This window comes from Sus scrofa, chromosome 4, assembly GCF_000003025.6.
Source record: "Sus scrofa isolate TJ Tabasco breed Duroc chromosome 4, Sscrofa11.1, whole genome shotgun sequence".
Classification (NCBI taxonomy): domain Eukaryota; kingdom Metazoa; phylum Chordata; class Mammalia; order Artiodactyla; family Suidae; genus Sus; species Sus scrofa.
The window spans coordinates 30,550,291-30,573,256 of NC_010446.5; the positions used below are offsets into that span (position 1 = coordinate 30,550,291).

Sequence of the window (22,966 nt, forward strand, 5' to 3'; positions counted from 1 at the left end):
TGGAATGAGCTGAGTTACGGTCCCAGTGCCAGCTCTGTAACACTTCAATCGACCTTGCCCTCCCCAACAGAAAGTGACCAGGTTATACTTTAAAAACTGCTATTTTATACTTAATAACAAAACAATGACCTGAAAACTAAAATATGCAATAAGTCAACTTAGCCACTTCCACAATGCTAAACTTTATTTCTACAGCCATTTTTTTGTAGTTTTTTTTCCCCCACTAAATTGAATGAATGGAAGATTGTTTCAGCACCATAGACGAAACCCAGGTTAAGAGGATAAAGTCTGGTCTTGTCCTCATTAGAGGTGCCACTGCAGAAGAGCATATAGACTGTAACAAGCTTTGAGCGATTTTCCAGCAGGTTGTAAAATCGGACTGAGAAGGAACTTTGCTTGCAAGGGAAGCCATCTCAGCAGCAAGGCATAGTAAAAAAAAAAAAAAAAAAAAAAAAAAAAAAAAAAAAAGCATGGACTTTGCAACCAGATCTCAGTTAAATTTTTTGGATTTTGTTTCCTCCTTGGTAAAATAAGATTAAGAACATTAAATGACTTAGATTCTTAGAGACAAGCAACAGACATTGACTCTAGCTGATTTTACCCAAAAACAAAAATAAGAAACACAAGACTTCAGTTAAAGGCTTTAATGAGGGGTTCACAGAATCTCAGGGCTCAGAGGTTGACCAGCTCCATAGTAGCCATCACTGGACATGGACACCTCTGGAAAAGGGAGCCCTCATTCTATCCTAACTGATCCCATCAGTCACAAGCATAGATTGCTATTTTTTTTTTCTTATGGACTCTACTTCATCAGGACTTGCTCTTCCCATTCAGAATCTGGAGTCAAGGTGCTGAGAGGGAGACTGAGAAAATGGAGGGTAGCCTCTGCCCATCAGTCAACGATAAAATACTTCATTTGAAGACTTGGAATAAAGCTGAAATTACACAAATAGGTATAAATTCCATCACGGAAGAGACTTTGACCCCTGATTCAAGGCTGGTACATAACAGATGCTCAGAAGGAGTTGTTAGAGTAATTATTTTTAAAAGCAAGAAATAGATGAACAACATGTGTAAAGACTCAGGCTTTGTCACACATAATAGCCAAGTAATGAATGCACTTTCTTCTCTCAGTCTCCTAATACTCACTTCTTGAAACTATATTATATAAATTCTTTATATATGGCAAGTGGAGAGTAGCTTTTCTGATTTATGAATTAGTGTGTTAAATGTTAAATATATATTATGTAAATTACACATTTTTAAACAATTAGAATGTGATATATGTAATTATTGCTCACAGGTGTGAATTTAATGAACCCTCTTTTCTCAGATTTAGAAAGCTCTACAGTAATTATTCACTGGACATTGTTGTATCTTTAATTAATATTCTTATAATGAAAATAAATGCCCCATAATAAAGACTTCTTAATTTCAGATGGCCAATTGCAACAACATATCCTTCTTTTAGTAGTTATCATGAGGGATTAACAAATGTTTAATCATCTATTTTTTCAATAATAATTCATTTTCAATAGAAAGCAACACTATTTTCAAACATGCAAAGTCTGAATAGTTTTTACTTATCCTCATTTATTATCGTTCATTTCTGCTATGAAATGTATGTGTCCTCCACAAATTATGCCCTTTGCAAATGAAGTAAATCATTATCATGGACCAAATTTTCACCCTACTCAATCATCAGAATTCAATAGTTTTACTCTAAAGCTGTTATCATTTCTAGGCAAGACACTGAAAAAATGGAGGGGAAGGTAATTTACCATAGTAATTCTGAATAATCTTATCTTTCTACCTCTGAAACTTGGGGGTTTTACACAGTTACAAAATAAATACAAAAGTAATTCAAGATGTTCTGAACCATAGTAAATCAGAATTAAGCAGACCATGTAGCAAAACTATTTACACAACATAGCATTTTTGGCCATCTGGATCATCTTTAAACCAGACCAAGAAAATGATGAAATGCACAGGCAGAAAGACCAAATCCGCATGCAGCAAAACCAACTCTCACCTCAGCTCTACGTGTGGCCCCATGGCCTGAAATGACATTAAACCAAAGGTTTCCAAGAAAGAACTGTGAAAAACAAACAAACCAAAAAACATTTAAAAATATCACACATAATATACATTAAAGGAAAATGCAAATAAGCAAAATCAGAATAAAAACCATTATAATCCTACATAGGTAAACACTGTTAACATTTTGGTATATTTCCCTCTAATTGTATGTGTATTTATATATGAGTGTTTGCAGACTTAGATGAATGTTAGGATATACACTAAAATAGAATTCTACTGCATAGCTTGATTTCCTCATCTAACAATAGTTCTAGCCGCATGATATTCCATTTCATGGATATACAAAATTATTTACCCAGTGGTCTCCTTGGTTATTCAGGTTAATTCTAATTCTTTGAAAAGAAACAGAATTATGATGAACATACTATAATAAAGAGTCTGACTTCATTTTCACTGCTTGACCCCTGATCCAAATCCCATCCCTCCTCCCCTCTCTCTTGCCCCATATCTGCGCAAGCCCATAAGAAAGCCTCTAGCGCCAGAGGAGAAGTTCAAACCACACAAATCCCACAAACCCTTCATCCCAGCCCCAACCCCCAACCACAATAAAAACCAAAGCCACTTGTCCCTCTTTTGTTTAAGCCATTCTGAATGGTCCCACTACCTGAGTATTAAGCCTTTTCTCACCCTCTTTGTGTAAATGTGACATCATCATTCTCAACATCTGAAACAAATTTGAGTGAGGGGTTGATGCCCCTACCACAGGGCCACCGCAATACAACTGGTACTATAAACAAGATCATCTAGGTGATCACCACCACCACCCCGGGATCCTGGTTCTCTTGCATTTGGTTCACTTACTGTGTATCATCTGCCTGTGACAGCCATGCACTCTGAGTTGCTATCTGCCAACTAGGATAAGTTTTGAGTTGTGTTGCTACCTCCTGGCAAGCTTGTATTCTGAGTCCTACACTCTGCTGCATTTGTAGAGTCCTACCATGCCTGTTACAGACATAACCTACCTAAGTCACAAGTTTCAATTACTGACATTAGAAACAAGAATATGGGAATGGGGCTCCCCTTAAAGTGGACCTGGGTTGTATGTCTTGGCCAAGACCTTTCTGTGTGACTCAAATTGAATCGAGTGTCTCAGTTCCAGCACAATCTGTAACTGATGAAGGCTTATTCATGATGATACTTACAAATTGGCTCACTCTCAGTTGTGTCCTCCAAAAAAAGAAAAAGCTCTAGAATCTATTCAAATTGCTATACAGCAGTCCCTCCCTCTCATTGGTATTCCAAGACTCTGGCACTGTCAAGGGACTTTAGCAACTTCCTCTCATGCTGCTTAGAGTTGCTGGATTATCCAAAGTGGCCATAGTTTCCCATATGCTTCTGGTACAAGAAACTGCCCTCCTCAGCCCCGTGCCAACTCCATTAGAGCAGCAAATTCTGTCCACACATTGAACCCTTCCAAAGATGGACACTCTCACAAATACTGGGCCTGTGACTCCACAGGCCCAACTGAGTGTTACACCTTGGGTCTTGGGGGCAGAATCCCAAAGGCTTGGTATGGCCACAGAGGCTTCCTTATTAAAAAGGAAACGGTATTTGCAGGTAGAACCAAACCTGGACCCTCTGGTATACTGCACCTGTAAGAGGAAGTGGCTTTCGCATCCTCATTCCTTTATCAGGTGCAATGGTCACCCCTCTTCAGACCCACAAGTCACTTGGGAAGCCCACAGGAATCAATTGAGTGATCAAGAAAGACAGTTCATACCTCTTAGGAATGGCACATGTGATGGAGCTTCCTAGAGAACTGCTACCATCTAGCCTCTAACTTGGACATCCCTGATTGAGGTTGTGTCAGCATTACTGTCCAATTTGAGGCAGTTGTCCTGGTGCTGGAGGATGATCCAGACAATGACCAGCCCTCTCCACGTATTTTTGCAGACTCTTGGGCCATTAATGATCTATCTGTTCTAATCAATGGCAAAAAACAATTTCTTATTCATAGTTACTCCCATTGGGATAAAAACACTGGGAAATTCTTGCCTCACAGACACCTAAAACATCAGTCAAGGTCACACATGTCTCCACACATACCAAAGCCATAGTACAAGGTCTCCCCAAGATACCCCTTATTCCTTCAGTTTCAGACATTGAGCTCCATGGCAACAGAAATTTGTGTCTTTATCTTGTTCACTTTATTTCCTTTCACTACTAAACCCTCAGTTCCTAGAACACTGCCTGATACACAGGAGGTAGTCAGAAATTGTTGAATGAATAAACAAATGTCCAAAAGCTCTGACATTGTATATATTTCATACCCCAGAAATTCTATCCATCCCCAGTACCGGGTATATATTTTTGGCCCATCTCTTCAAAAATTACAGATTTAAACAGAGGACTAGAGCCAGAAAAGATGTAGGGAAAAAAAATACCAAGTCATGCCTTTCCTAAATCTTCCCTAAGACATTGTTAGAGTTTTCTAGTCATTGTCTAAGACAGTTTCTTTTATATTTTCATAGGTCTGGGGATAGAGTAATTGTTTTATTTTAGAGAAAGTCTAGCAATTTTACTATTTCAATCCAAGACTTTTTTTTTACTGATTTATTCATTTGAAGATACTTTAGCATTCTGCTAAACCTACCTTCTAAAAGAATTCAATCTCTATATAAAAAGACTGCTATAAAAATGTAAATGATTTATATAATAGCTTCAAATCTGCACTTATATTCCTATGTTGATAAAACACCGTCTACGTGAGCAAATGAAGCAGGCACTGCAATAGACTGATACTCATATACTGATGTTGAATAAATTAAGCTTTCCCTGGGCCAAGTCAATAGATGAATATTACAGACCACCTGCAGCTCAGGGAGCTCATGCCAATCAAGGGCTTCCACCCCTGTCAAGCTGTCATAGGATGGATTGAATGGACTACTCCAAAATCTACTCATGTGGAAAATCTGAGTCGAAAAAAAAATTTCTCTAGACTTTACAAGAATTGATTAAAAAACAAAATGTGAATTTGAATCTCATAATCCTGATTCTCTGCCTTCACCAGCTGACAGATCAAATGAAGTATCCACATGCCTCCCTCTCTGATTTTAGGTCATCTGATTAATAACACAAGTAGAAATTCTACATGGCTCAATAATTTGTACAGAGTTGTTTCAAAACCAAGAAGGCTCCATCATTTCATGTTGGCAGTAGGACTGAATATCAAGTGAAATACTAATCTCAGCCCCAAAGTCCAGACACGTAAACGTGAAGGGCATTTTACAGAATCAAACTGAGCCCTCTAAGTCCACAAAGCTGTTTATACCTTCCCAAAATAGAAATTTTAGTCCATATTTCATATTCCACTAGTGTTAGCTCATTGTTTTGCTTTATATTGTTGGGGGCAGGAGAGGAAAGGACAAAAGAGAAAATAATTGGGAAGTTAATCCCTTGTACCGCAAAAGGAAGATTTCAGTTCAAGCCTATGACCCAGAGACAGCAACTTTTTCTCCTGAGAAGCAGGATTGACCAGTGGTGACTGTGAAGACAGCTGTATTGGGAGGGGCAGCTGATGGACCAGGCATTGTGGCCGTTTACTCACATAAGTTATGGGGAGACTTTGGAGTCAGAGGGATATGGGTTTGAACCTGGTCCTGCCAATTACTAGTGATTTTTAACCTTGCTGCATTATCTGTATATGGAGATAATGTTCCTTACATCACAGGGTATTCATGAATATTAAATAATATCCAAAAATTATTATATGTAATACACACTCAATAAGTGACAGCTGTCATTTTTAGAATAATACACACACACACACACATTTTTGTGCCCAGAAGGACAACAGGACCTTTTCAAAACTTCACGTTTAACAGTAATATATATTTATAAAAATATGGCGTTCTTGTCGTCATGCAGCAGAAACTAATCCAACTAGGAACCATGGGGTTGCAGGGTCAATCCCTGGCCTTGCTCGATGGGTTAAGGGTCTGGCATTGCCTGAGCTGTGGTGTAGTTTGCAGACACGGCTTGGATCCCATATTACTGTGGCTATGGCATAGGCCGGCAGCTGTAGCTCTGATTGGACCCCTAGCCTGGGAACCTCCATATGCCGTAGGTACAGCCCTAAAAAGCAAAAAATAAATTTATAAAAATAAAGTAAAAACATTGGGGATAAAGATAAACTATGGTCAGAAAATAAGAGCAAGACAGGTATAAGCTCTCAAAATACATATAAAAGGTTATAATTTCACTAAACATGGGCCAGAAATTTTACTTCAAATCCTGCAGGTAACATGAAGACAAAACCTGATCATTTTAAAGATTCTAAGAGCTCCCAAAATAAAAATTAGTTGTTCAGATGAAGTAAAACTTTTTTTTATTTAGCATGATAAACATTCATCTAGTCAACAAAATGATCTTCACATAGGTTTGTTTCTTAAAATACCCTTCAAAATAATCCAGTGCCACCATGACAATCCATTTGTAGTACAGAGAGTAATATATACCAAAATTCACATTTTCAAGGAAAAAATTGCTCATATTCTAAAGCAGGATGTTGAGAGGGAAATTTACTCAATACTGTGTAATAACCTATATGAGAAAAGAATCTGAAAAAGAATGTATATAAGTATATGTATAATGCTTTGATATACACCTGAAACTAACACAACACCATAAATCAACTATACTCCAATAATTTTTTTAAATCTTTAAAAATAAAAGAATGTAGAGAGCCAAATATAATCATGTCACTATGGTGGTTTGAAAGAAACCTTCACCAATCTTTGCTTCTTTTCCCCTTCTTTGATTCCATTCTCCTAGAGGGAGCCATGGATTAGTGACCCATTCCTAATAAATAGAATAGAATGAAAGCAGTGGTGTGCAATTTCAGGGACTAGGTCATAAAAAGGCAGGCTTTTATCTTGTTCTTTCTTTTTCTTGTATTACTCATTCTGAAGGAAGCCAGCTGCCTTGGCTTGAGCTGCCCTATGGAGAGGTTCATGTGCCAAGAAACTGAGGTCTTCAACCAACACCAGTGATAAACTGAGACTTCCCATCAAACATGATAGAGCTTGGAAGTAAATCCTCCAGCTCCAGACAATCTTTCAGGTGACTGCAGCCCAGACTCACATCTTGACCCCAATGTCATGAGAGATGGGAACATAAAACCACCCAGTTGAGTTCTCAAATTCCTGATCTACAGAAACTGTGATAATAAATGTTTATAGTTTTAAGCTGGTAAGTTTTCAGGTGATTTGTATACAGAAATAGGTAAGTAATGCAACTGACTTGGGAGAGAAAGGCCAGAAGATTGAAGCTATTGGTAATTGATAGAGAAACATACTAACATTGGTTTCCCAAAGAAGCAAGTGGTATTTTACCTTGAGTAGGATAAGAACAGCTTGTCTACAAGGTTTTGCAAGCTTCTGCTTGTGGAAAAATACAGATATGCACAATTTAATGAGTCTAACTCAGAACATTTTGAGTTTGTTTTCCAGGTCAAAGTGGTTATTTTAGTTTCCATTTTCAGATTTTTTTTTTTTTGAGAGCCCCTGACAATAACCACAAATATTAGAAGATGATTGGATTCAAAGACTTGGTAAATGCAATTATCTTTTAAATAATATACAGCAGTTGTACAAAGGGAGTAATTTGTGCATAGCCATAAATCTGTTTCAAAAGTAGAGGAGCTAAGTGGTCAACAAATATCTTTCATTGGCTCATCCTCTTAATACAAAACATTTTTTTTTTTTACTTTTATGGCCACACCTGGGGCACATGGAAATTCCCAGGCTAGGGGTGGAATCGGCTAGGGCTGGCCTACACCACAGCCACAGCAACACTGGATCCAAGCAGCATCTGCAACCTATGTGGCAGCTCACAGCAACGTCAGATCCTTAACCCACTGAGAACTTTAACCCATTGAGCAAGGCCAGGGATTGAACTAGTAGCCTCATGGAACTATGCTGTGTTCTTAACACATTGAGCCACAATGGGAGCTCCCCAAAACATTTATTGATTCCTACTCTGTCTTAGGCACTGGGATAGATACTCCCAGACATAAAGGCTGAAACTCAAGTTGGCTGATTTTTATGAATTTTATAAAGGCCTAACTGAATAGCTCCCTTGCCCAGGGAGTTATCCCCAACTGTCAAAGGGGGGCAATTTCGTTTCACAAAGACAGCATTTTGTTTGTCTGACTGCATAGCAGGTAATTCATATGACCTTCATCACGTTATTATATCATTTGTCTTATTGGCACAACTGAATTATTGATTCTTTGAGACCAGGGAGAATGTTTCTTACATGCTTGAATCTTTCACACTTACTAAATGTTTAAGACAGAATAGGAGCTCAGTATCTGTGTAATTTAACAAGTGATGCTGCATTAGCACTACATAGATATAAATATAGAGATGGAAGACAGAGAGAGAATGTCAGTATATTCTTAACGTCATTTCAAGTATCTTCATCGTCCTTCTGAGTAAGCTGGAATTGCAAGTGGAAAAGAATAAAGAAAACGACTTCAGGAAGGACTATTATGATTTAGCACAAGTGAATACATTTTAGCTAAATTCATCAAGAGTAGTTAACACATCTGTATTTGAATTCTAGCCCTTCTACTTAGCGCATTACTTCTTTGAAGGTTTTCTCAGTGATAAACTAAATCTACCAATAAGGTTGCTGGGTAGAGTAAAGTGATGTTACATATAAAATATTTAGTGCAATTTCTGGCACATAGCAAGTGCTTTTTAAAATCATAGGTGCTGATGATTCTCACTTGTAATAATACTTTGCAAATTGCATTTAGGGAAATTCAAAGTTGGAAATGTTCCAGTGAGCCCTCTCCTCACTGCCTTTGGCTTTATTTTTTTTTTTTTCCTACTTCCTTTCTTACAGATCTTTGACTGAAAAACTCCTCTGTTTCAGGGAATCCTAAGGAACTGATAGCATTAAGTTATTCTCTAACTTGAAAAAGTGGCATCTCTAGGCTGAGTCCTACTGACTCACAACCTGTTCACTATGTTTTTGGTGTCTCTTTATTTCATTCTGGGTTCTGGACTCAACATCCACAAAATCTACCCAGATTCATGAGTGGACTTTTGGTCTCAAATTCCACTTCTAAAAATATCACCTAGGATTCCAATGTCTTGGCCACACTCCCTAATCTCTGAGATTGCCTTCACTTTTTCACAACACTCACTGACTCTGAAGATTTTCTTTCATTTCTTGAATGTTCCATGAAAAGCCATATTTTATTCACCTGTGCCAGTTCCAGCCCTGCTCTCTCTTTGACCCTGGTACTGCTCACAGGTGAACAGGAATGCCCATTGTTCCCTAAATGCACAGGTCAACAGGATAAATACCCACCATCCCCTAAATAAGCAGAGTTAACACTGCAAATTCCAAGCTGAATAAATAAGTTTTAGTTTATTACCCTCTTATGTACCTGACATAAGGAAAGTTGGGTGTTTAGATAAAATTATTTCAGTAATAACACAAATGAATCCGAAGAAGCTGTTTTTCAATTTTGCCTATGAAACTTTATCAGGCATTATAGGCATACCTCAGGGATATTGTGGGTTCAGTTCCAGACCACCACAACAAAGGAAATACTTCAATAATGCATTCCATGTGATTTTTTGATTTCCTACTGCATATAAAAGTTATGTTGGGCATTCCTGCTGTGGCACAGTGGGTTAAGAATCTGATTGCAGCAGCTCTAGTCACTATGGAGGTATGGGTTTAATCCCCAGCTCCTGCAGTGGGTTAAAGAATCAATCATTGCTATAGCTACAGCATAGGTCTCAGGTATAGCTTGGATTCAGTCCCTGGGCCAGGGAACTCCCATATGCCGTGGGTGCAACCATTAAAAAAAAATTACGTTTATACTAGACTGTGGTCTATTAAGTGTGCCATAAAATTATGCCTAAGAAAAACAAGGTACATTACATACCTTAATTTAAAAAATACTCCATTGTTAGAAAATGCTAACCATCATCTGACAATGCAGGGTTACCACAAACCTTCAATTTGTATAAAATACAGTGTCTGTGAAGCATGATGAAATAAGGTGTGGTTATAAATGGTTCTACCACTCCTAAATTTAATATATTTTCATAGGCTATATCTTCTACACAAAAGACCTGTCCTACATCAGTATAACCATCGTTCCTTTGCCTACTATCTTCCTAGAAGCCCCTGACTATTCCCTGAAAGTGTACTGTCCTGAGAAATGGTTATGGAATGAGGCAGGGATTGTATAATAACAGGGAAATGCTGAGTCAGGACTAGAGTTTAGCTGCACCCAGTATTGACTAGTTATCTGAGAGTTAGATAATGAGAGATCAAGTTGAGAGAGGTCAGAGAAAGTCCCAACTCCAAAAAGGGTGGTTTTCTATCCAGTCTACACAATCACCTATCTTTGTCCTTTCTAAAATGCAGATGTCTGGGCATTCTGTAACTCTATAGAAGATACTGGAAATGGTTACGGGCTTCTGATCCAAAAATAAAGTTCATCTATTTCCAGTATTATCATCATTGCACTATACAATGTATGTGCATCCTAGGCAAGGAACTATGCCAAGTGTTTCACCAACATTTATTCTTAGTTATATAAACCATTTATATACAAGGAAAATTAAAACTTGCCCATAATTGTGCAGCAACCAAAGATCAAATTTGGAATTCAAGTTATGGGCCTTCAAGCTCCAAAACCTTTCACAATCCCTACTCTCCACTGCTTTTTGGTGTTCCTGCCTCTTGCTGCCATAAATACCATCTACTTTTACCGATTTTTCTTAGTTCAGGCTGCTATAAAAGAACACCATAAACTGCAGCAAGGGGAGAGGGGGGCTTATAAAAAAAAAAAAAACAGAAATTTATTTCCCATAATTCTGGAGCCTGGGAAGTCTAAGATCAAGGTGTTGGCAGATTTACTGACTGGTAAGAACTCACCTCCTGGTTCCTAGACAGCTGTCTTCTTGCTGCATCCTCACATGTGAGAAGGATGAGGGGGCTCCCAGGGGTCTCTTTGATATGAGCACTAATCCCGTCACGAGGGCTCCACCTTCAAGATCTAATCACCTCACAAAAGCTCCGCCTCCAAATGCCATCATATGGGGAATTCCATTTCAAAATATGAATTTGAGGGAGGACACAAAATTTAATCTACAAGTGGGCCATTAGAGTCAAACAATTCAGTAGAGGACCCAACTCAACCCTTTCTCCAAATGTAGTTGGCCTAGACCTACTAAGACAGGAGGAAAAGGCCATTAGGTCAAGAGCCGAGTCAGCTCTCTCCTGATGTCATTCTGCAGTAGGGAAACAGGTCCTATGTGAAAATTTACCCCTGTGCTCCTCTCCCAGGAGAATGCTGACATTTCTCCATATTCTTATACCATCCCCAAAGCAGTTGCACAAAACACTGGGACAAAGGTTCCAAAGCGCAAACTAACCAGGTTTGTTGATGTCGTTGTTACTATGCCTATATGCATGTGTGTGTTATAAAACTATGCCTTTCATAGAAAACAGACTTGTGGTTGGCAAGGAGAAGGGGGAAGGGAGTAGGATAGACTGGTGGTTAGCAGATGCTATCTATTACATTTAGAATGGATAAGCATTGAGGTCCTGGTGTAGAGCACAGGGAACTATATCCAATCTCCTGGAACAGAACATGATGGAAGATAATACAAGAATAGAAATGTATATACATGTATGATTGGGTCACTTTGCTGTACAGCAAAAACTGGCATAACATGCAAATCAACTCTAATTGAAAAATTAAAAATTTTTTAAAAGTAAAAGAAAAAAATTTTTAAAGAGATATGTGTCTTTTCCTTTTTAACCTAAATTTACATTTTTAAAATCACAATAAACCACCACAAAGAAATGAAATTGGAAGAAGAATTTTCCATCATCTCCTTCAGAGTTCTACAGCTTGGACTAGGATATTTGTTTAAATCAGAACGACATATTTAAGCAGTAGCTAGAAAAAGGGGCTCATCTGCTTGTCGTGTAGCCATTTTCAGAGTTCAAGGACCCTCAACTACATGTACCAGCCTAAGCAGGGAAGAATGCAGCCCCAGCCCCTCTTCAACCCACTGACATTCATCATGTGAAATGGAAGTAATTGGGACATTTTCAATGCCTGTGCTAAACTTCCAGGAGAGACGAAAGAATGCACAGCATGAGAAATGTCTGAACCCTTCTGCCCTACATTTACACGGCCCTGTGTATTCATCTCCTTCTGAAATAAGGATGTTGAGACAAACTAGCCAATCTTTCTTGGAGACTGCAGCAGTAGCCAACAGCACCACAAGTCCAGTCGTCCAAGCTGTTCGACTTGACCAGGAAACAAGACCCTGATGTCTGCCAGTCTCTCTTCCCCTGGTGAGCACATTTTCTTCATCTGTTAAATCAGAAAATGCTTTCTCTTCTGTAGGGATGGGAAGATGGTTGAATTATCTACTATCTGCCAAAGATCATCCATTTCTCTGGGAAAAATATCCAAAACCTTTACGAACAGTAGTATAAAGAACTGTGGCCTCCTGCTGTTTTCATTCTTGGCCAATTGGCAACTACTGAAAGATTAAGGGCTTCAAAAACACTACCCTAAAGCCTCCGCATTCCAAAAATGTGAAACCATGGAACAGAATATTTCATTTGGTCTTTGGTGTGAATACAGATACTGTCTCTTCTCTTATCCTCTTAAAAAAACTTGTACAGGGTAAATCCTTTGTCTTTAGAAATAGGACACCCTCGAGTGCTCCCAGGCCAAAAGCAGTAATTTAGGAAATGCTTTTAGAAAGCACACAAAAAGGCCAATGCCATCAATAGCAAAGAAACATTCTAACAGATTGAGGGTGTTTATTAAACTTCTCATTAGATTCCCATGGCCATAGAATGCTCCAGAAGAATAAGTTGAAGCTAAGGGTATGTCCCATGACCACTGGATGACCTTTCCTCTTTTACCGTTGTCCTCAGGCTCCACTCTGTTAGCATGACATACAGTGTGGAAGGATCCTGGCATTTAAATGGATGCTGTCTGGACATTCTTTACATGTGACCAGGGAGCTGAAGACTCTGGGAGACACACGGCTTCGCTCACCCCATTCACGTCTGCATCTAGGCCTCCCTTCTTTCTTTTTAAATAGACTATGTTATAAAAGCAATGTTAGGTTGACAGAATAATGAAGCAGAAAGTACAGAGATTTACCAAATACCTCCTGCTCACCACCCCTGCCATGCACAGCCTCTCCCACTATCTCCATTCTGCACCAATGTGGTACACGTGTTACAAGCCATAAACCTGAACTGAGATACCATTTTTTCCCAAAGTCTATAGATCTGTTATGGTTCAATACAGATTCATTTAGGTTCAGTCTTGGTGTTGTTCAGTCTATGGGGGTTTTTTTTTAAGCTTTTTATTTTTTCTATTATAGTTGATTTACATTGTTCGGTCAATCTCTGCTGTACAGCAAAGTGACCCAGTCACACACAGACGCACATATATGTATACATTCTTTTTATCTTTTCTCATACCATCCTCTATCATGTTCCATCACAAGTGTGATTAATATATATATATATATATATACTCCCTGTGCTATACAGCAGGATCTCATTGCTTATTCACTTCAAATGCCAGTCTATGGGCCAAGTCTATTTCTGACAGATGCGTAATGACAACTACAATTTATAGCATCACATAGAATGGCATCATTGCCCTAAAAATCTTCTGTCTTTTCTCTATTCACCCCTCCTCACCCACACCCCTACACTCAACTCTGCCAAGCACTAGTCTTTTACTGTCTGCATAGTTTTGCCTTTTAAAAAATATTATAGGAGTTCCCACTGTGGTGCACAGGATCGATAGCGTCTTGGGACCACTGTGATGCAGGATCAATCCCTGGCCTGGCAAAGGGATTACAGAACTCTGATTCTGGGTTACAGAACCAGAGTTGCCACAGCTGGGGCTCAGATCTGATCCCTGGCCTGGAAACTCCAAATATTGCAGGGTGACTAAAAAAGAAAAAAAAAATGTTATACAGTTGGAACCATTCTATATGGAAGCTTTTTTCAGAATGGCTCCTCTTACTTAGTTACAGGCATTTAAAGTTCTTCTATGTCTTTTCATGACTTGATAGCAAATCTCTTTAGTGTGGAGTAATATTCCATAGTCTGGATGTACCACGATTAATTTATCCATTCACTTGCTGCAGGTTGCTTTTAAATTTTAGAAATGATGAATAAAGCTGCTATAAATATCTGCTTGCATATAAGTTCTCAACTCATTTTCATAAATACAAAGGAATACAATTGCTAGATGACATGGTAAGGGGATGTTTTGTAAGAAACTGCCAAATTATCTTCCAAAGTGGCCCTTATTTCTCTATCTTTAGCCAGAGGGAAATTGCCCTGGGCGTCTCCCATGACCACTGGATGACCTTTCCTCTTTTGCTGTTGTCCTGATGCTTTGCCCTGGGCCTCCAAATTTCTCCCATCCATTTCACCATCATCTTCACAGATGCCTCTGAATAGAGCCAGTCCCGGGCTAGGACACCCCGGTCTACTGTCTTACCTCTCAGATCTCTGGGCAGGGCTTCTGGAAAAAGATGCCAGCACTGAGCAGTACACACTAATCAGGTGGTCAAAAATCCTATCCAGAAACCTTCTGACATCTGTTTCACGTCAGGAAGAAGCTGCCCCCCAACCACAGTCCAGTCAGTGTAATTTAATTGGCAGCATTTTTCCCGAAACTCAAGCCAAGCCTAGGGATTACGATTCATAAAAGCTTTCCAGCATTTTGCATTGTTGGGCTGTCAGGTGGCTTATCCTTAGTAGTTGGTCATCTTCCATCAAGCTCTTTAGGATTTTCTCAGTGTGAAAACTGCCTCATTGTCATCAGCTAGGTAGAGGGGTCTGGAGCAGGGGAAAATCTCTAGGGATTCAAACTTGCCCATATTCAAGAATTCTTAATGAATGTATGAAATATGGAACAGTCTCCCCTCCACTGCCATCCACTGCTCACAGCCCTCTCCTAGAAAGCCTTAGATGCACACCCATCCTCTTATGCAGCCTGAGAGGCCCCGCTGAGACTGTCAGTCTCACAAACAAGGACCACATGATAAATCATTGTCATTCATACCTGCTCAGGAGTCTCTTAAAAATGCGGCATAGCCAGAAAATGTCAACATATTAACTCCATAGTCTAAAGAGATAACAGGAGTAAACCTGGGAATATATACAGTAATGAAACACATAGATGGTAATACCCACATCATAATTGGATGGCCCCTGATTAGCAAGTCCTGTGTTGACTGCACTTCTGAATGAGATGCAGAAGAGAAGGTGAGAATACGAAGAGTAGATATTGGTTAGGGCCTAACAGCAAACACGTGGCACAGTCATACTAGGTATTGAGGAGGGTTCAGTGATGGGTTCTTTACCCAGCTCTGAGCTGAGGACAGTAGCTGGGAGCCATGACCACCCCCAAATCAGAAGCGGCAAAGGAAAGGCTGTTACTGGAACCCAAAGGAGCTGCCAGACAGCCTTGACTTCCGGAGACAAACACAGCCAACCTGCAGCAATAGGACAGGGTGGGAGCTAGAAGAATAAATACTCCACCCCACTCTCCGTACCTCCAGTAGCCTGGCCCTGCCTCTCCCTGGAAGAACCTAAAAGGGAGACCAAGAACAAGGGCAGACTGTGACTCAGAGATTAGCCAGAAAGAGCAGTTGTCTTAGTTAAATCTGAATCTACACAAGCTCTGTTTCTTATTAGCATGATTAAAGCTCTTCACTTTAATATCCAGCTGCCTAACTAACCTTTTGATTTAATCACAAAGGAATGTAACTCTAACAGTAAAGCTTTCAGTGAATCACAAGCCTTATGCAACATTTGTTATAGGAAATTGTACTCATTCGCTTAAATAAAAAAGTTTGTTATCAGAAGATAAATTTACACATTTATGAACTGCCCACCAACATTAACCTTAGAATCAATACAGGCCCCTGCAAATGAATTTATCCTTCTTGTGTCCATGAATGCATCACATAGATTTTCTTTTAAGCAGAGAGCATTTTGGCTAGCTTCCTCTTGTACTGTAGAAAGAAAAATTTGATCTCACCTCTGGTATATTTGTCTAAACGTATCACAAAGTTACTTTGTGTTTTTATGCCAGATAATTATTTTATGCTCTGGAGAACGTCCCTGTCCTTTGATATTTACGTAAGTCATGGTGTATACTTCTTGGACCTTGAAACATATGGAGAAATTCTGAATTTTCAAGATTTTATCCAGTAAATTATCTTTTACTTAAAATCATCCAAATAAAGGTGCCCTTTGCAGGATACCCAAAGCAAGTACCTGGAATGAAAGGAATAACAAAAACTTTATGGATACATATAGCTGTCTCTTCAAAACTAATCTGCCTCTAGGAAATGTCAGTGAAAGAGTGGGGTAGAGAAGGTTCTCTCTTCTCCTTATACTTACCCTGTGCCATACATTAGCCCTGTGATTCCAAGACAGTGGAAAATGGACTTAGTAGCATTCCTTAATGTGTAGTCTCCTAGGACAATAATGTAGGAATACATTCATGTGTACTTGCCTAGGACACTCAGTCACATCAAAGCAAAAAATTTTATTAGAATCAAGCATCGTTTTTATGCTTTGATTTTTTAAAATGCAAATTCTCTGCAGGTTCCTTTGTATATTTGTGTATTTTCTCTAAGACCCTACTCTGTCTTATCAATCCCATTCTTCAAGGTCTCCTTCTCAATCCAAGCCTGTACTCCTAAGACCCTGGAAGGGATCCACTGGTGGTAGTGTTTTACCAACACCTTTGCTCAAAGTCAGACGTTACTGAATCCTTCCTTTTCTTCCTCCAACCTCACCTAAACTTGCTCCTGTACAACCTGCCCCAAGCCTAGGTAGCCAATGTTAATCACTAGTCTGCTTCCTTCCACACTTCTCTCCATGATCACAGAATGACACACATGCAAAAGTACCTAGGTTTGGGGACTGTTTTGTACAAATGATTTTCATATTATAGTCTCTACATTTACCATCTCACACCCACGCATGGAAATCCCACCAAGAAAGCTGAGATAGGTTTAATTCATTCTTTGGTCACACATACATATTTGATGTTTTAATTTTAATTTCAATCTCATCTAATATCATCACCTTCTTATTTTTGTTGGCCTTTGGTCTCCTCCATTTTTCAACTTCCAAACTTTATCACTTCAAGTGTGTTTCATTAAACTGAATGTATCTGTGTTTTTTTTTTAATGCAATCTCTCAATTTCTATCTTTCGGTAAGAGAACTACCAAGTCATAGCGCGACAATTTACATGCTTAATTTTACTCCTTACATATTACTCTGTTGGCTCATTTTGTTTTTGCTTACTCATACGTTCTTCATGCTTTGGCTGTTTTGCTGGTTACCCTCTTTCTCCTATGTTTAATTTGAAATTCTGCACTTTTCCATTCTGCCAGTATTTACCTTTTTTCCAACACTCATAATCAAATGTTTATATCTTTATATATGAAACCAAAATAACTATTTCTCCCAACTGAGAGGAGTTATTTCTCTACTGTTTTCTTTCCCTTTCCCAACAAGACCACTAAAAGGCTTTTCTCTCTCTACTTCTTGGTGCTAAGTTCTGTAAAATGCTTCTCTATTCTTTATTCTACCCCACTCCACCATTTAAATCTAAGTTTTTAGGTAAACATTTAGTAAACTGCAGCTTCCATTTTCATATGTCACTTCTGTTTTAACGATTTGTATTTTGCACTTAAATTATTTGTTGCATTATCACTTTTCACTTACATACATTTGATACTATTTGCATATATTTACATCCATTTAATGCATATTTACTGCTATTTGTATATATTTACATCTACTCACATATGTTTTAAAGTTTATTGCCTGCCATTCTTTCTTCTCTTTATCTTTACCTATATTAACGTTTCTTCTGATACAAGGTTGTTTTTGGGTTTTTTTTATGTTATCTTTCCCATTTAGGGTGTATATTCAACAGTTCTCTGAATCCTCACAAATCCACAAATCTTTCCTTTCCTCAGCAAATGAATTACATCAACATTCTCAGCTTGCAGCCCTTTTCTCCTAGTAGCCTATAGCATTTAGTCTACCACCCTCCTGCTTCTAGAATTCCAGTATCATTTTTCTTCCTTTGTAAGGAGTTTTTGTTTTTTGTTTTGTTTTTTTTTTTTTAATCTGGAAACTTGCAAGATTTTCTCTTTGTATTTTACACCTTATCGAAAATTTTCTAGGCCCATTCATCACATTTTCCAGCCTTTTCCATTGTTTTTTAAAACATTTTCCTAAGTTTCTTCTAAATCCTTGCTAAACTAAAATTTCCTTTTGTCTTTTTAGGGTGACACCTGTGGCATATGGAGGTTCCCAGGCTAGGGGTCAAATGGGAGCTGCAGCTGCTGGCCTATAGCACAGCCATAGCAATGCCAGGTCCTTAACCCACTGAGCAAGGCCAGGGATCAACCCGAATCTCATTAACCGTCAGGTTCATTAACCACTGAGCCATGACAGGAACTCCTAAAATTTCCATTTTAAATTGTGTTTTACCTAGCCTTAGCCTCTTTCAGCACATTACCACATTCTCTCTATTCTCTCCTCCTGACACTTCTTAAATGAGAGACATGCAATGAATTTTTGCACATTCATTCATTCTCCAGCATACATTGGGTGCATTACATGTGTCATGAGCATTTTTAGATGCTGAGGATACAATAAAACATTTTAAAAAACAAAATTGCTTGCACTTTTTGAATTTTCTATTTTCTCATCTTTCATTCTTCTACCCACTTAACCTTCTTCCCCCTGCCTTCTCTCACCCCACCCCCTACTCCCTAACTCCATCCAAGGCTGCTCTAGCAAAGATCTGAAATGAACTGTAATTGCCAAACTCATGTCTACCTCAGTTATCTACAACATTTGACGCTTTCTTCAATGTCTTCTTCTTTTTAATTTTATTTTAATCAGCGTATAGTTGATTTACAGTGTTATGTCAATTTCTACTGTACATCATAGTGACCAAGTCATATATATCATATACACACACACATTTTTCTCATACTATCTTCCATTATGTTGTATCCCAACATATTGGTTATAGTTCTCTGTGCTGTACAGTAGCACCTCATTGCTTATGCATTCTCAATGTCTTCTTGATTGCAATAATGTGTTGTATCTGTTAGGATTCCTTTCATTCTGAATAAAGGCAAACCCAACTAAAACTGGCCTAAACAATAATTTACAAAGTAACATAACTGATATTTTCATTTATGGCAGGTTTCAGAGCTGATTTGGTTAGGCAGCTCATCAAGAACCTGGTTGCTTTCTTTGAATTCTGCTTCTCTGGTGTCGGTTTCATCCTATGCCATAATAGTTCCAGTCTTCACATTAGTCAGACACACCTCTGAGAATGAAGAGATTGTCTTTCAAGAGCTACCCCCACACACAAACCTCCAGCAAATTTCCCATCATATCTAATTAAATTTAATTTGGTTTCTGTCCTTTCTTACACTAATCTTTCTCACCCTAGAAATGTTCTGATTGTCTTAGGCTTGGGTTATGTGAACCCATCATTATGGCATGGTATAGGATTTCTCTGAAGAACCATATAAACCAGCACTCACTCCTACAACTAGCTTTGACTCAGCTTCTCAGGACACACATCAGCAGCATAATGGAAAACTGTGTGGATACCCAAACAAAAACCTGGGTACTGTTAGGAAGGGTAAAGAGGGGGAATTATTGCTCAGTTGACCTTAAACAAATGCCAATCTACTTCCCCCTAGACCATGAATGAAATTTTGTGGCTTCCTAGAATTTCATGTCCAGCAATTTGGGATGTTTTAATCTATTACTTCATGGCTTTAACTACCAACTATATGATAGGCACTCTCAAATTTATGCCTGAAATCTCAGCTTCTTTCCTGGAATCTAAATTTGTGTTTCCAGCTACAAGATAACCATCTTGGCAAATTAAGTATTTCAAACTTAACCTGTTCAATACCTGCGTAAACATCACTAGTAATCCAAAATGGATATCTCCCAATAATCTCTGACAGTCATACCTTTTGCTTGTAAATACTTTTCTCCAAAATCAGGGATGCTATATGCATCATATATTTTGATCTTCTTCACTAATGTGCACCTTGCTTAGAGGAATATTACAATCACTTAGGCATCTGAGAGTTTTGTCAAGGAGAATTTTTTTTTCTTCTTAAGGCTGCCCCTACAGTATATAGAAGTTCCTAGGTTAGTGGTCGAATAGGATCTGCAGCAGCTGGCCTATGCCACAGCAACACTGATCCAAGCCCCATCTGTGACTTATGCCACAGCTTATGGCAACACCGGATCCTTAACCCACTGAGTGAGGCCAGGGATCAAACCCATGCCCTCATGGACACAAAGTCAAGTTCTTAACCCACTGAGCCACAGTGGGAACTCCCTTGTCAAGGAGAGAATCAACGTTTCAAGTTTGCTCCTGACTATATCTTTTGTCCTAAAGCTCTATTCACTTTTCCAATGTCAAGTCAAAGTGATAATCCAGCTTAGTAGAATGAAAAGTTTAATATAATTACCCTTCATTCGTAGGCCTTCCTTGGAGTCTTGACCAAAGCCAAGTAACTGAAAGTACCTTATTTTTTCATGTCTTTGTTGCACTGTCTGTTCTCCCTGGCTGGAATTTTCTTGTCTCCCTGGGCTCCTGCATGAAGTCTCCCCTGACTCACCCACAACCATCTGAAAGAGTTAGTGACCCTGTCTTTCCAAGTCCCTCCTCTAGTGTAGAAATTATCTACTATTGCCAAGACACACCACATCATAATTATTCAGTTTTATGTCTATCTCCATACCAGATAGCAATGTCCTTGTTAGGTGTGTAAAGATGCAATAAATGTAAGAAAGGAAGGAAGGGGAGGAGAAGGGATGTGCTATAATAATAAACAGTTATCTATAATAGTGACAGAGTATTATCTTCAATTTTTAGTAGATAGATTTTATATGAACAAAAGGGAATAATTTGAGGATAAAAACAAGGATTTGTATCTAAATTCTTCTATTAATTACAATATGTACTAGAGACCTTGGCCCAGCAAATTCTCTTTTCTCTCCAGGTCCAACATCAATAATTTACAAATGTGGATAATTCTAATCAGCCAAAATTTTTAGGCTGGTTTTGGAGCATTATGGGTTATGCAGTTCAGTGAAAATGGTATGACTTAAATGAAGCATGTGACATTGGTAATGTGTATCTGGTTTCACGTGCTGTGCTACAGATCTGCATAGGCACTAAATTAGACACAAAAATCACAAGAGAACAGCAGATATCTTTCTGCCCCATTTAACAAACACAACTTTTTCTCATTTCGTGGAGATTGAGCTCTTGTTTCACTTTCTTATTGCTTCACTTTCTTATTGCCTATCAATCAGCTGGAGAAGACATCCGCAATTGTATTTCCTTCATAAGGACATAAGACCTGGCAGCAGCAGCCAACACTCATCTGAAAGCTCCATCCTAAATAACCTTTGTCAGACTGTATGGAAGGTAAAAGGCACACTTCAGTCTCATTTGATTAAATCAGGGAAGGGACCAGCTAGCCAGAGAATGCAAAGTCATTTTCATTTATATGCTCCATTAACTGCACTTCACCGGAAAAACAAATCTCAGTGCAATTCTTTACCTCTGCTCCTCCAATTGCCACTTACAAATTCTTTTCTCTCAATCACGCTATCTCTTATAAATCAGGAAGCAAAAGCATTTGCAGCTGAGCCCTTAGCTCTAATTTAACATGATATGCCACTATTAATGCCAAAGGCAAATACTATACCAAGTTACCATGGGAACTAGGGCATGAAAAGGTGAAAGCCCTCCCTTATACAAGATGGGTAGAACTTCTGTGGGGACCTCTGCCCCACCCACACCAGAGGCCATGTCATTTTGGCAAAATTCCTCAGACCCAGCCCATCCCCAATTGCAAAGATGTGTGGATCCATCCTTCATCCCTTGAAACTTGACATGTAATTGGTCCATACCTCCAAAGAGAAAAATCACTCACATTATAACAGATTCTCCATTAACACTCACTTTCAAAAACTATAGCACACAGCAAAATATTAAAAGACAAACTTGGAAAAGAAATCAACTAAAGGCGTTACTACCATTAAAAGAGTCTATTTCATTTATAAAAGCCCTCATCTCAAGATTCTATAAATTGGATAATATCCTTTTACATTCCTTTTTTTTTTTTTTTCTTTTCTTTCTATTTTTGGCCACCCCATAGCATACAGAGTTCCTGGGCCAGGGATCAGATCTGAGCCACAGTTGCAACCTACTCTGCAGCTGTGGCAATACTGGACCTTGGATCCACTCTGCTGGGAGAGGGATCAAACCTGCTTTCAGGCACTGCAGAGATTCTGCCAATCCCACTGCACCACAGTGGGAACTTCTTCCCTTCCAATTCTTTTTTTTTTTTTTTTTTTTTTTTTTTTTGTCTTTTGTTGTTGTTGTTGCTATTTCTTGGGCCGCTCCCGCGGCATATGGAGGTTCCCAGGCTAGGGGTTGAATCGGAGCTGTAGCCACCCGCCTACGCCAGAGCCACAGCAACGCGGGATCCGAGCCGCGTCTGCAACCTACACCACAGCTCATGGCAATGCCGGATCGTTAACCCACTGAGCAAGGGCAGGGACCAAACCCGCAACCTCATGGTTCCTAGTCGGATTCGTTAACCACTGCGCCACGACAGGAACTCCCCCTTCCAATTCTTATGTACCCCTAGAATAGAGGTAATTTCAAGGCTGAGAAATGGGGTTACATTATTAAAATCAATTAGAAATAAAAACCAAATATCTCTATAGTTA

The 22,966-nt window shown here is 38.9% G+C and overlaps 1 long non-coding RNA gene across 1 annotated transcript in view; it reads right to left on the bottom strand.

The window, feature by feature from the left end:
* Positions 526 to 22,966, bottom strand: part of LOC110260242 — a 126,507-nt gene continuing 104,066 nt past the window's right edge. Inside the window, exons 2-3 of the long non-coding RNA XR_002343173.1 lie at positions 2,033 to 2,095; positions 526 to 935 (exon numbers count right to left, since the gene is read on the bottom strand). This is a non-coding gene — a long non-coding RNA (uncharacterized LOC110260242). The remainder of the gene's footprint in view (positions 936 to 2,032; positions 2,096 to 22,966) is intronic.